The sequence below is a fragment of the Ochlerotatus camptorhynchus genome, unplaced genomic scaffold (assembly GCF_037179485.1).
Source record: "Ochlerotatus camptorhynchus isolate MF236.1 unplaced genomic scaffold, CSIRO-AGI_Acam_v1.1 ptg000247l, whole genome shotgun sequence".
NCBI classification, from domain to species: Eukaryota; Metazoa; Arthropoda; class Insecta; order Diptera; family Culicidae; genus Ochlerotatus; species Ochlerotatus camptorhynchus.
In genome coordinates, this window is record NW_027040737.1 from 1,685,530 (window position 1) to 1,699,865 (window position 14,336).

The following is a 14,336-nucleotide window of genomic DNA, read 5'->3' on the forward strand; positions in this document are numbered from 1 at the left end:
GATCTGTTTGAAGTCGGCCTTCACATATGTTTCGTCGTCCATGATGCAGCATTCAACTTTCGTCAGCATGTTGAGGTACAAGTTCCTGGCACGGGTTTTGGCGGACTTGTTCTGCTTCTCGTCGCGATTAGGGGCCTTTTGTACCTTGAACGTTCGAAGCCCAGCCTTAGTTTTGGCCTTCTGGACAAAATTTCGGCTTAGGTGCAGCTTCTTAGCCACATCCCTAACGGAGGCGTTCGGATTTCGGTTGAAGGCCCCAACTACGCGGTTGTGATTTTTGGTGTTGTACGGAATACTTTTTCCTTCACTTCTGGGCTTCCGATCGGTGGTCAACCGTTCCTCGAACCGCTTAATCACTCGCGACACCGTGGAATTCGCGATTCCCAACGTTTTAGCGATGGAACGATGCGAGAGATCCTTGTTCTCGTGATGAATGCGCAAGATTTTATCACGCACGAGCTGTTCTTTCGACTCCATTTCCGCGAGTTTTGATCACAGGACTTTAAAACTTGCAGGATGTAAATAATGCACTATGAACTAAATCCACCCAAATTTTCATTAAATTCTACCCAACGGTTAAAAAGTTAGAGCAATTTCATAGTGTGGCAATTTCATCGTGGACACCCTTTAATCAAAAAGTGGTCTTCAGCAAAGTTGTAGCTGGGAAAATTTCCTACAAGTAAAATTGAAAGCTTTTAAAGCAAACCGATATGATGAATTATTAGATAGACATGAACAAAAATCTTGGTTTTACCATAGTAATTCCCATACAAACTTCAAATGGTTTGTGCCATCTCAGTTTCTCACCAAATGGGTTCAAATTTTGAGAAATTAGTCAGGATCCGATTTGGAATTTTTTTAGTATTGTGGAGCGAAAATTTCAAATTTTGCATCACTCTAATGCTCACTGTCGACTTATGCTTGTGCACCAGAAACGCTCGTATTTACAACCAGATCAGTTGTATATGTATTGAAGTCCCGTAAGCATAATTGCCGCTGTGTTAGTGTTTATTTTGTGCACTTCTATGCTTCTATCTTTGCACAGTTTAAAGAGAAGAGAATAAATTGGCACGTATAGGCTACGTCCCATTTGAGTTTCTCTCTGAATTGATTGAATCTTGGAGAGCCGTCATTCGTTGTATACCTACCTACACGCACACATCGAATTTTTAAATTTTTGAATTTTCTCACTACCATGTCTGCATTTCATTCAGTAGCCTCAGAGCATTGATGGAATATTGTTCATAGCAGTGCAAAATTAAATAGGAATCATGGAACAGGATATTGTTGATGACCTCCTGAAAAGACCGTTTGCCAGAAGGTGAGTAACGATGACAAATATCATAAACATGAGACTTAAAAAGAAAATCAATGTTTCTATGCAAGAGTAAGCAAAACTGGTAGCAGAACTGTTTCCCATCATCATTTCGTTTATTTTTTATGCAGGTACCCCCGTCGAAAGATTTGTATCCCATTTTTTTTTATTATGCATCAAAATTGGCTTCTACTATTTCAGACAAAATAACAATAAAATAGGTGCAAAACTAGTAAATTTTCTCACGTGACGCCACTGACCTAAGCTCATTGACGGGATTCTTATGACGGAAAAGTGGAGAGAGCGGACGACCAGCAAAGGACCACCAGCAGAAGAGATAGCGGCACTAGCGGACCAACAGAGGGAGCAGCAGATTCGTAGAACCGTGACTGAGGCTGGGAACCTCGGTTCGGTTACTACATCGGACCACCAGCTAAACGGCAGATTCGTGGAACCGTGCCCGAGACTGAAAACCTCTGTCCAGTCACGACAATGGCGCAAGACGGTAAGTGAGAACCATCCTTTTTCTTGCAAGGATGCTATTGGCGCGCTCTGAGAGGGCAGTTGAAATTCCCCTGAGAACGTAGATGAAATCCCCCCTCGAAAGGGTAGATGAAATATCCCCGAGTGGGTAGAAGAAATTCCTCCTAGAAGGTAGAAGAAATTCCTTCGAGAAGGTAGAAGAAATTCCTCCGAGAAAGTAGAAGAAATTCCTCCGAGAGGGTGGAAGATATTCCTCCGAGAAGGTGGAAGAAATTCCTCCGAGAAGGTAGAAGAAATTCCTCCGAGAGAAGATATTTCTCAGAGAAGGTAGAAGAAATTCCCTTGAGAGAGTTGATAAAATGCCCCGAGAGGGTTGATAAATTGCCCCCGATCATCAATTAAGGAGAGTAGGTGAGGGGAAGCATGTAGTAGATAGAGTTAGTATGGAATAGAAATGAGTAAAATCGAGTGAGCGTGAAGCGTGATAGACCGTATGTAAAAAGAATCTGATTGGTTCGGGAATTTTGATACAGTTGGAGGTATCAATATGAGGTACCTAAGCTCGTTGAAGAGATTCTTATGACGGACTGTGGAGAGAGCGGACGAGCAGCAAAGGACCACCAACAGAAGGGATAGCGGCACTAACGGACCAACAACAGGGAGCAGCAGATTCGTGTAACCGTGTCCGAGGCTGGAAACCTCGGTCCAGTCACGACAATCTCCATCTCAGTTATAAACATTATGTTGGACCCTTTCGGTAACAAAAAAGATAAAAGTATTTCCAGATTCCCAGGAATTACCGGTATAAGCCATCAACTGTTTCCCAATTCCTGTGTAGCCGAAAACGCTCTGGACATGGAAATCTTTATAAAATCTAAAAAATCGGTATTCTGAGGAACCTGTACATCGGTATAAAGTTCGAACCCGATAAATTGGTATATTTGGCAACGCTGCTATCATGTTTTAATTAGGGAGAGAGAGAGATCGAAAATTCCAGTTTAGTTACTCAAAACCTAAGCTTGATTTACTCGCTTCACTCAGCATATTCCTTTACGACAAACAGTAGACTCCAAAAATGAGATATAATTTTCAAGAATATTCAGCTGGATTGTTCAATAGCTCAATCTGCCGAATATCAGCTCATGTTTTAAAGAAGAAGAGAGAGAGAGAGAGAGAAAAAACTTTCAAGTTTTTCAGTTAGGTTACTCTAAGCCTAAGCTTGATTTACTTGCTTTACTCAGCATATTACCTTTAAGATCTTTCATTATTTTCATCCAGTGATTTGACCATTTTAGCTTTTGTCCATTTCAACCATTTTGACATTCGACTTTTCGTCTATTTAGACTATTTGTCTCTTGCACTTTTTGACCATTTTAATCTTTTCCCTTTTCATTCTTTTGTCCATTTAAACCTTTTGTTCCTTTGAATTCTATTTGACCTTTTGCCCATTCGACCTTTTGTCTCTTCGATCTTTTGTCCATTCGATGGTTTGTCCTTCGGCCTTTCGTCTTTCGACGTTGACGTTCTCCTACAGCCGCTTTATTACCTTGCCAACTGTGTTAAGAAATAGTAAGCTTTACTGGCTTTCTTATTGTCACGCAACAACAAAGCGACGCCTATTACACTGTGGTGACTCTGATGGAGGGGCGTCGGGATCGGGATACGAATTGAGCTTGATTGACTCGCTCGCTGCATGATGTTTGACGAAGATTGCTTTGATTGCTCAATTTGCTGGTGCACATCCGTCAAATTTATGTGATTGCACAACAAAACTGGCTACCAGTAGCACACGTTGTTTGGTGAAGTGTTTGCTGAACTTGAATGGCGAACCTATCCAGTTTGATCCAACTATAAACTCTCTACGTGTATATGTGATGCAATCGAGCTGTAAATTTTGCAATTGCTGTGGAAGGTGTGAAAAGTGTGTTCGAGTGACACTCGAGAAGTGTACAAATATTGACTTCAATGGATGTCCAGAAGAACGTGCTGCACTTTTCATACTTTTTTCTTTGTACCGCATAATCTGCACTGCTACCTAGTTGTACAAATATATCGGATGACTTAGGGGTGCTGAGCCAATTTTTGCCGTCGCCATAGTCGTATCTATAGAGCATGTAAGTTTGAGTTTTTTCTACGACTTCCAGAGCTATTGTTTGGAGGAAATATTTTCAACGCAATCTTTCAAGTTTAAATCACTTATACCAAGGTTTGTTGACAACCCAATCATTACTGCGTTCTAGTTTGAATTGAATTACCTTCGAACAAGCGGTTTGTTGATTAGCACCGCAGAAGGGGCCGACAGGTGATAACCGAATTGAAAACTATTTTCGGTAATTATTGATGCTAATAGCTGGCACTCGTATCCAGTGTACCATAAAACGCTTGCCATTTGACGCGGGGATGTGAAGTAAACATCATTGGTGGGAATATGGATTGATGTGTCAAAAAGGTTGCTTATTGACTTCGACGCATTTAGAATGGAATTGTTAAAAATATACTCTGTAGGGTAAATGTCGGTGTCATCAATGACTTTACCTGTTATGGTCAGGGAAGATGGGGATGGTGGGGGTAAATGTAATCCTTGAATGATTGAATCGTTGAGCCCATGATGCATCCTGATGCTAAAAATGAGCGCTCATAGACTTCACTTACCCCCTGAAGATATTATTGATAAAGGTATTGACGAAGCCGGCATTGAACGTATCTGACAGCTATGAATACGAAGGCTATTCCGTTACCTAGAAATTGGTAGTATTCTTAATAGGAAAATGTTCCTTAGAAAATAATGAAATGTTCCATACAAAATATGAAAAGTGCCAATAAAAAGAGGAAATGTTCAAAAACTTCAGGGATTATTATGGAACTTTCATCTCTGTTATTGGCACATGTAATATTTATCATTGGTGGATTGCATAGTTTTAAGGGAGTATTATATTTTTTAGGGGATATTTAATCTTTTTCTGGAAGCGTAGATTACTGTCTTGTCCCATATTTGTTTAGATAGAGGAGCGAAGCGAAGCTTCTAAAAGATAAAACATTCACTAAACAAGATTAAATGTTCCCTACAAAATATGAAATCATTCAGTAAAAAAATTATAGGGAAAATGGCTCTAATGTTGGCCTATGGATCTAAGAATGGACCAATCGCTAAAAATCTGCTATTTATCAATTTATCTAGATGAACGCGCCATTAGGACGGTACTAATGGATATTTTTGGTCGCTATTGAAAATTTAGTCGATTGTTGAATTTATGTATGGGTTCAAATTAGGGGTATTTAGGCCGACATTACATTCATTTCCCCTATATGCCAATACTAAAGATTGAATGTTCCATAGAAATCGTCAAGGTTTATGGAACAATTCCACTGTTTCATTGGAACATTTCAAGCTGAACATTGCATTAGGTCCTAAGTAACATTGCCATATTCTCTTCGTCGACTTTCTCTTTGCATCCTCACGGCCATTTAAGAAATTCCCAGCTATTTTCAGCTCACAGATCGACGACAGCAGCTATTATCTATCTTCTAACACGACAAACATGACAAGTGATGGTTCTAAACCCAAGTTATTAACGAAAGAGAAAGTCGTTGAAAAGAATCGATCAATCTTACTTAGGACCTAATGCAATGTTCAGCTTGATTTCATATTTTTAATTGGTGCATCTCAAGAAAAAATTTCAACTTTTCTTGATGTGTAGATTTTCTATTCTGCAAAATGGCCGAATTTTAGTGCAAATGTGAATCATTTTCCTTAACAAACAATTACGCTAAATGTCATACAAATCGGAGAAGGTTGATTAAAAATTTCATTTTCTCTCTATTTTGCCTGAAACTGCTTGCACTAACGTACCTTCACTATAGGTGCGTTTACCCTACGTGTGCAGAAATCTTCTTATCGCAGAAATTTACGCTCGTCATTACGCACTTGAGATTAACACGAGTTGAGTATTTAACATGAGTACCAAAGCACTAACTAAACGTTTCTCAAACGTTTAGGAGCATTTCCCGAACAAAGGTACATTTACCGTTCTCTCACCTGGAGTATTCTGTATGGATGATACAATTTATTTTATAGGAACAGCACCCTTAATTTATCTTTACTTTATGTCTTCAGTGATGGAAAGATCGTGAAAACGCACTATGACTCGCAAACTTTTCGCTTGGTGATTTTCGTGAAATTTCGCGATTTCCAATGCTGAATTTAAACAGTTCTAGCGCTCACAATAAGCCACCTCACCCCTATCAAACCGTCTTCGTCGGTGTCGCCTACAGTGCTTATGAAGTTATACACTCACAAATTCTCAACCTTACTCACACGTATGGTACATACACCCAAACCAGGACATGAAATATTTTCTAACAGTTTGAAATAGTAGATACAGTCACTTCCATCCATTCCATAGATACCCATATTGCATGGGTTTAAATGCACACACACTGTCCGGAGGCCGTCATATTGGATTTTGGTCCATCATCTTGCATTCTAAAATGGCACCCACGATTTGTACAATCGCATATGCTATGCTATGCTATGCTATGCTATGCTATGCTATGCTATGCTATGCTATGCTATCATCTTGCATTCTAAAATGGCAACGGATGTTGACTTTCCACTTCAACTCATTGAGCCCTTTTCATATATGCTCATATTGCATGGGTGCATGCATATACACTGTCCGGGAGCCGCCATATTAGATTTTGATCCGCCATATTGGACTCCAAAATGGCGGTGGATGTCGTTTTTTACTTTGACTATTGATTTTCCGTTTGGTAATTTTATTACCTCAAAATCAGCTAAGGTCAAATTCAACCTTGATCTTCTGCTTTGTGATTATTCTACTCTTAAGATCAGCTAAGATATTATCAGCCTTGATTCTCTGCTGTGTGATTTTGCTGATCTCAAGATCAGCAGTGATTTTCGGCCGCACCTGGATGGACAACATTTTTAAACCCTTTAAATAGATAGAGTTTTTAAATCTTGGCTGGTGGTTGAACCACTATTTATTCAGAGTTGGTTGGAAATGCTATCTAACCTGAAGCTTTAGTGTGATAATTTATTAACAAGTGAGAAAGGTCTGATCAGTGTGCACTCGGCTGTCGAACAGAAGCAGACCACTCTCAATGTGTGTCACGCGATCGTCTGTTTACTCGGCAGCAACCATTGTGTGGTCCTCCTCATTGTTCTTCATCAGCAGTTCTTCCAGTCGATGCGTCGTCGACTTTGGAAAGCAACCGTTTCGTGATGAGTGTGTGAGTGATGACCACGTTTTGCGTCCATTACTGCAATGGAAGCGCTCTGACCAGGGCTGGCAAATGTCATTTTCAATGAAAGATCTCACGCGATATTTACAGAGATACTTCTGTCACTATCATTGGATGAGAAAATGATGATAGAGATTTTCTTTAAAATCTCATCGAATTTTTTATCATGACAGAACGTGAAAGTGTTGTGATCATCGTAATTCTTAGCTCATTTAATGCTTTTAAAGTTACCTGTACCGAGGAAATCTTAATAATGTATTCACTCTACCGATTAGATACGGTTGTTTGCTTAAATTCATCTAAATCAGTTAGATATGTTGATGTCAAAACCAAATAAGAATTATTCTCATGAGAGCTTGATCATTGAAAAATGACAAGAAAGCTAATGATAGGTAGTTTCGTCTCGTGATAGTGAGAGGACCTGTTTTCTCATCGTCACATGACAGCCGTGATATTTACCAGCTCTGGCTCTGACCCTCGTTGGCGAATCTGCCATACAATGAAATCACTGGAAGCGGCTCATGTTCTGGTGGAGGAGGCTTATAGGATAGCGGAAGATAAAATGTATATTGTGTTGTACCATTTGACTATAGTTTTAAGATGTATTGCATAGTGAACAAGAATCATCGGCTCTGTAAAGTTAATTCGTTTGAGCCTTATCACATAAATTAATAAAAAAGAAAGGTCTGAAAAGGGTACCCAAGTAACCAACAAGCCCACTAATTTGCCTTTTTGCAATATAAGGCTAATATAAAGTTTGAGATGTCCTTAGCGGGCTTTTTGGTTACTTGAGTAGGTAGATAGTTCCGCTAGAGTACGGCAGTATGAAAATTGAATAGAAGTTGAAAATTAGCGAATGAGGAGATTTGAAATATTTCTTCAAATCTACAGGCCTAAAAATTGTATGTGATGTATATTGTTCAGTACCCTAAAATTATAGCATTGATGTTATACAATACTTAAAACATAAATTTTATTTCTGGCGAATTTTATAAATCTTTGAATATCTCAGTTGTTTAAAGTTGAACAATTTTTATTTCTTGGGGCACGTTTTGATTTTACGTTCTACAACTTTGCCGAATACAGCAAACCTCTATCTTGCGAAATGAAAAAGATGGTACCGCTGCGCCATATTTGCGGCCAAAACTTGAACTATTGCTATCCACCGAATTGTAGTCCTAACTAATCCAAGAAACTTAACTCAAGACGTCCTCTCAATTGGATGCAATTCCAGAGCGTTATTATTGTTTTCCTGCTAGATTTCATTCCTGGCCCACTGTGCATTGAACGTACATTAGAGTGCTTCATTAAAAAAGTGTTATATTTCTTATCGGCACTTTGGTTCTACTTGCCCAAATGTTGAAAAAATGTAATATGTTGTTGCTATATGTATTAGACTGATGCAAAATTTAACTTTTTCACTCCACAATACTTAAACGATTCCAAATCGGATCCTGACTAACCTCTCAAAATTTGTACTAAAAAAAGACTAGAAGGCAATGAACAAAAAGATTACCCATAGTAATTTACATGTAAACTTCAAATGGCTTGTGCGAAGTCTGTTTCTAACCAAATGAGTTGTAACTTTGGGAGGCTTATCAGGACCCGATTTGACACCATTTAAGCACTGTGGAGCGAAAAAGTCAAATTTTGCATCAGTCTAATATGTATGTAAAGGAAACCACTCATTGTTGCAGGCACAACCATTAGACAGTTAACTGTCCACCTCGTACGACTTGATCAAGTACCGATGTGCGGTATAAGAGGTGAGGAGAAAGGAAACTAGTGGACTCTTTCGTTCTCGCGTCTTCTTATGCAGCAACAGACGTGACGTCACGTCTGCTGTTGCATAAGAACACCGTCAGAATGAAAGAGTCCACTAGTTTCCTTTCTCCTCACCTCTTATACCGCACATCGATCAAGTACAACACCTGATTGTATTCAATTTACCATTGTATGAAGGGCCAAATACGGAGGGCAAACCTGTAAGCAGAGGCACTTACGCTTAGTTCGCAGGATCAAAGAGAATCTCCTTCCAACAATAAAATCCTACAACCCACTCTCTCCACCCAATTCCACTCTCTTCATCCAAATCGCTTCAATCGGGTGCCCTGGTTGGACCGTGCCATACCCAGCATATAATGTGTCATATAATAATGGAATGAATGTTAAGAGAACAATAAAGGAAAGATCTCACCCGATATGTTGCAAAGGAACCCATGACTTCAGGGCGATTTCGAAGAGCTCCCATAGATTAGAGGACGATTTATATCCTTCTGCAGTTAAATAAAAACCATCGTCTCTGAAAGACTCTCGATAGAACTACACGATGAAAGCGTGACATCCGAACACGGTGAATCGGCCTCCCAGGAGGCAATGCAATTCGCAGGCACACTTTCAACCGCTGGTTACAAAAAAAAACACATTCGTCCAAAGAAACGGATCCAATAAACGTCACTCTCGCGAAAGCACTCCCGTCGTCCACGACCGGCAAAAAAAGGAATCCGAGGGCAATTTGTGATACGGAATTTCCACTGAAAATCAACCGGAAATGCACGAATTCCACCACACCCAACTGCGAAACACGTTCAGAAGCACTTTTGGTACACTTTCGATCGAAAACACTTATTTTTTTCAAAAATAGTTGCAAACGAACCAACATCATAAACTGAAATTAAAATTATCACTCGCGATGCCACAAATTTCTGGTCCAGAAAAAAAACGCCAAATCTTCTGATGCTTGCTTGCAAACATGATGAATCATGTTTTCTTTCTCGATTCTAAAACTTCTCGGAAAGCGAGTAAACCACCAATAACACACGTATAACCGTTCGGGAGGCAGAGTGCTAGTGCTAATCCGGCAAATGCGGCTGATAACTATGAAAGCGAACGCACGCACAAAACAGAGAACAAACTTAAAACACAACCGTATCCAAATGGGTTCGAAACTGCACTCCTGTAATATGTTGTTGCTAATACCCAAAAAATATTTGTTACAACTTGTATGTCAAAAAAGATAGAATTGCTAAAAAAAATTACAAATTAGGGTAGATTGACAGATGAAAATGTGCAAGACAACCCTAATAAACAAATACCATAAACGAATTGTATCCCAGATGGGTAAACTACCCTACAAATGGTTTGGATGATACCCCGAACACGTCGTTAGGCTCTCTTTTATGGTTATTTTTATTAGGGAACAGCACCAATTTTATTGCAACAATAACAGGATTGTCATGACATCCACATATCAAATGTTTTCAACGTTTGGAGAACTACAGCAAAAGTTAGAGCAAAGTAAGTGATACTCAATAATTTTCGATTGCAATTCACCGAACTCTCAATACAAACTTCAACCCATTGGCGTGACCTCTAAACCTTAATCAATCTGTACCGTGTGATCGCGCACGGTCAGGACCCTTTCCTACGTTGTGATTTGATAAATAAAAAACTATGATTTCGACCGTCCTGCCATGGCAGAGGCAGATGATACTGTGTTATATTTATTGTATTCGTAATTCAGAGACAGCACATTACAGATAAACAGTAAGAACAAGTGGTGGTATTGTTAAGGTTGATATAATGTACTTAGGGTCAAGGCGGTAAATGTCGCTTGCACGAACACCGTGTTTTGAAGAAAAATCATATTTTGGGGTATTTAATCGAACTAGAGGATGCCCTATAAAAAGTATATCACTTTTTCAAAATGAAGCACCCTAATGTACATGCCACTTGGTTTGTGTGTACAACATATACATATAGTGAAACGTCGTGAGCAAACTGGTTACATCCAGTATAATGTATCCAATGAGGCGGGAACTAGATACCGACCAACCGACTGCCCGACTGACTGCCATGCCACAGAGCGGCGAAGCGCGTCAGGGGAAGAATCAGATAACACTCTTCCTCTCTGCTGTGACTTGACTTTATTGCGGTATAACTTGTATGTTAATATTTAGGGGGCTGTCCATAAACTACGTAGACAGTTTTTGAGAGGTTTTAATTACAGGCCTCCGCTACGTAGAAAATCTGCCATACACATTTTTAAAACTTTGTATGGATCGTGCCAACCTGGATAAAAAATAACATTATTATAGTTTCCCCGTATATTATCGACGAAATGTGGAACCTACCAGAATTTTCAGTGGTTTTTAAAACTCTTACAATTTCAGCTGCTTTTTGATGTTTTCGCACGCAACATCAACATGCTTAAACAGCTGATTTTGTTATGTAAACATGATCAGCTGGAAGCTTAACAACAATGGGGTCATAAGTAAACACGTGGAATTGAATTCACCAGCTGATTTGATGTAAACATAACAAGCTGAGATCATTAGAACAAAAGAGTCAAAAGTAAACACCAAAAGGAGTGTCATTGAAACCAATTGATATATACAATCCAAGATGGGGAACAGTGACAGCGATATCGAAACCGAAATATGAGATCGACGAAATTAAAATCACTCAAGTCTAAATGGAGAAAAATTTCGCAACACTATAAAATAACAAGAAAATACAATACATTCTACTTTTGACAATTAACCCCATTGTAATTGTATTGTATTGGTCAAATGATCAAATTTCCACCATAACAGGTTTACAATAAATTATATGTTATCAAAATTTTGAATAATTAAAAGCAATTAAATTTATTGATCACGTGATCTCATAACAATAAATTTAATTGTTTTTCAATTGATGGGTTAAATGGGTACCCCCTTTCTATTGGAAAAGTCTCATTTACAACAGATTCTATTGTCATAACAATAAGCTCTGTAATATTTTGATTGTTTTTTCTGGCAACCATAAATATATTATTTTTTTTCAATTCTTTACTTAATCTCATAAATAAAAAATTCAAAAAAATAAATTGTTTTGTTGCTACCATACATTTTATTGCATTGTAACAATAGGTTTTATAGTCTTCGTGGTTTATGAACAGCCCATAGGTGCATATTGCATTTGCCAATCCTCCCCAAAGCTTCGCTGTATACACTCTGGGATCAAGCTGCATCGTTTGCGGATTATAGAGTTTCAGTGATTAGAGGAAACCGCACTGGACGAACCGTCGGCGTCAAGCTTTAGCAGAATGTGATGATTGCTAAATGACACGTGAAAATGAAAGTAAAGCCCGTTTATGGTCTCCTTATCTGTGGTTTTAATGAATGATCATTGTGGCGGTATAGAGGAAATTGCTTAATTCCATGGAACGACGGGCGAGTAAGGGAATTAATGAGAGGGGTTGGGTGACTCATTATCTCTTGAAGGGTTTCAGAAGGAAGACGCGCAATAGTGCAATGTACGCGTGATGCAATTTCCTCGGTAATAAGCTAATACGTGACTGAGTGGTCTTTAGTGATTGAAAGATTGTATATTTATTTAATTACTGACTAAACGATCGTGATCCGCATCGGCAGCACCCATTAGGAATGCAAACAGAAGCAGAATGTTGCATAATCTCAAGTGCGGAAATCGTTCTAATAAATCTATCGTCACCGAACAGCCAGACTTATCCGCGGAGCCAGGAGAGTGACAAATTAAATTGTCATTTTTTTCGCCCACCATGTTGTGAATGTGTATTAGATTTGTATAAATGATGCCAGCTGCAAGTGCATTTTCCGCTATTCAATTAATATTTATTTTCCAAAACTTACAGCTCGCTATGTGGCGGAGCAGGAAGATGCAAAATGAGAGGTAGGAAGCCAACACAAATAAAACGAATGGGGAACGCATTTTAAACATTTCCTGGGTACTATTAGATTGCTAAGTTTTCATGACGAGAGTGAAACACAGATTTTTGTCTTAAATCATTATTGACGATACACTGGCCATATGAACCATTGAGAGTTTTTTTTCCTTGATTTGTTTTCCGTCGATCTTGACTTCCGTACTGAGTACCAATGCTACCGTCGCCAGGGAGGCAGCTCCCACACCTGGACCCTACCTATGGACCCATCAACTTATGGACCGGTGACCAACAGCTTTACTTTAGTTAGACAAACTCCAAAGGTTAGCAACTCTCTCAATAACAGGTACAATGAGAAGTACACCATCGAAGGCATTGGATGCTTTGCTTTATAATATAAAGTTTATATGCTATCATTGCGCACATAACATATGTGGAACTCGATCATCAAAAATCGACCCCATTTCAGTGATTTCAAGTGGTATAGAAGGACATCGATCTGTCAAATTGATTATACCAGCAGTGAAATGAGAAAGGGTATCAAGGGGCTTGTCAATTCTTTTAAATAATTCTACCGTGGTTTATAATTATATGTGTTTCTAGCACTCCTGAAATCATTTCTTACATGTATGTGCTTTATTTATAATTATATGGTTAACTTTAACAAATTCATCACCTTGATTCACACAGCAAAACTGTGGTAAACTAAGAAGAAACATTTATGAAACATTTCCTGCTTTGGATATTTTCTATTGTTTTTGGAACCAATTGCATCAAACATTAATTTCATTAGGTATCGTAGGAGAAAAAACACGACTGTGTAAATTTGGAATTAAGTGCTTGCATTTTGAAGTTCAGAGAGAAGCAGCAAAATTTGGAACAAGAGTTAGAAGTACAATTTTAAAAATAAGCAGTGTTTTGAGCTGAACTTGCATCGTCCCATTCGCAAGAATTTTGTAAGCAGGACGATAAATGAAATCGAGCGCTTATTAATACCTGCGAAATCCAAGATTTCAACACCTAATATGTTTCTCAATTACCGTCAATTGAAAATTTCTTCAAAAAAACGTGGTAAGGGTGATCCTAGTTGATCGAAAACAACCTGGTCTATACAAGGTGTGGAATTGATGGCCTGTGCGTATTGGTGCAGTTCGTTTTTCACTCAGCTTTCAGTCGGCTTCGCACGATTTGCTTCTTTCGTACGCTCAAACACGCTCGTAGTTACGTCATAACGTTTGTTTCAATCAGCGTTTGCATTGGAAATTGAATATGAATTATAAAATTTCTGTATGAAGTCAAAATTTATGAATGTTTTTCCACTGAATGTTGAGATAATGTATTGATTATTTTATTAGGACACTGTATACCATGAAAAAGCAGCATGCTGGTGAGTTTTTACCCGTTTCCAAGTAAGGAGTTACTATAAAAATACAAAACGCCTGCTGATATTTCCCGGATACTCTAAAAAAGCATACAAGCAAGCGCAATCATCATACAAATATATTTAGAATTTTCTGTACTTCATATTTCACAAATTTGATTTCGACTGCTATGACGTCGTGATCATCCTCTCCCGCAATGTTTACCTTT

The 14,336-nt window shown here is 38.6% G+C and overlaps 1 protein-coding gene across 1 annotated transcript in view; it reads left to right on the forward strand.

The window, feature by feature from the left end:
* Positions 1-2,752: 2,752 nt before the first annotated feature.
* sbr (small bristles) overlaps positions 2,753-14,336 on the forward strand; it is a 63,240-nt gene continuing 51,656 nt past the window's right edge. The window contains exon 1 of the mRNA XM_065226268.1: positions 2,753-2,758. The gene's annotated coding sequence lies outside the window, so the exon portion shown is untranslated. The remainder of the gene's footprint in view (positions 2,759-14,336) is intronic.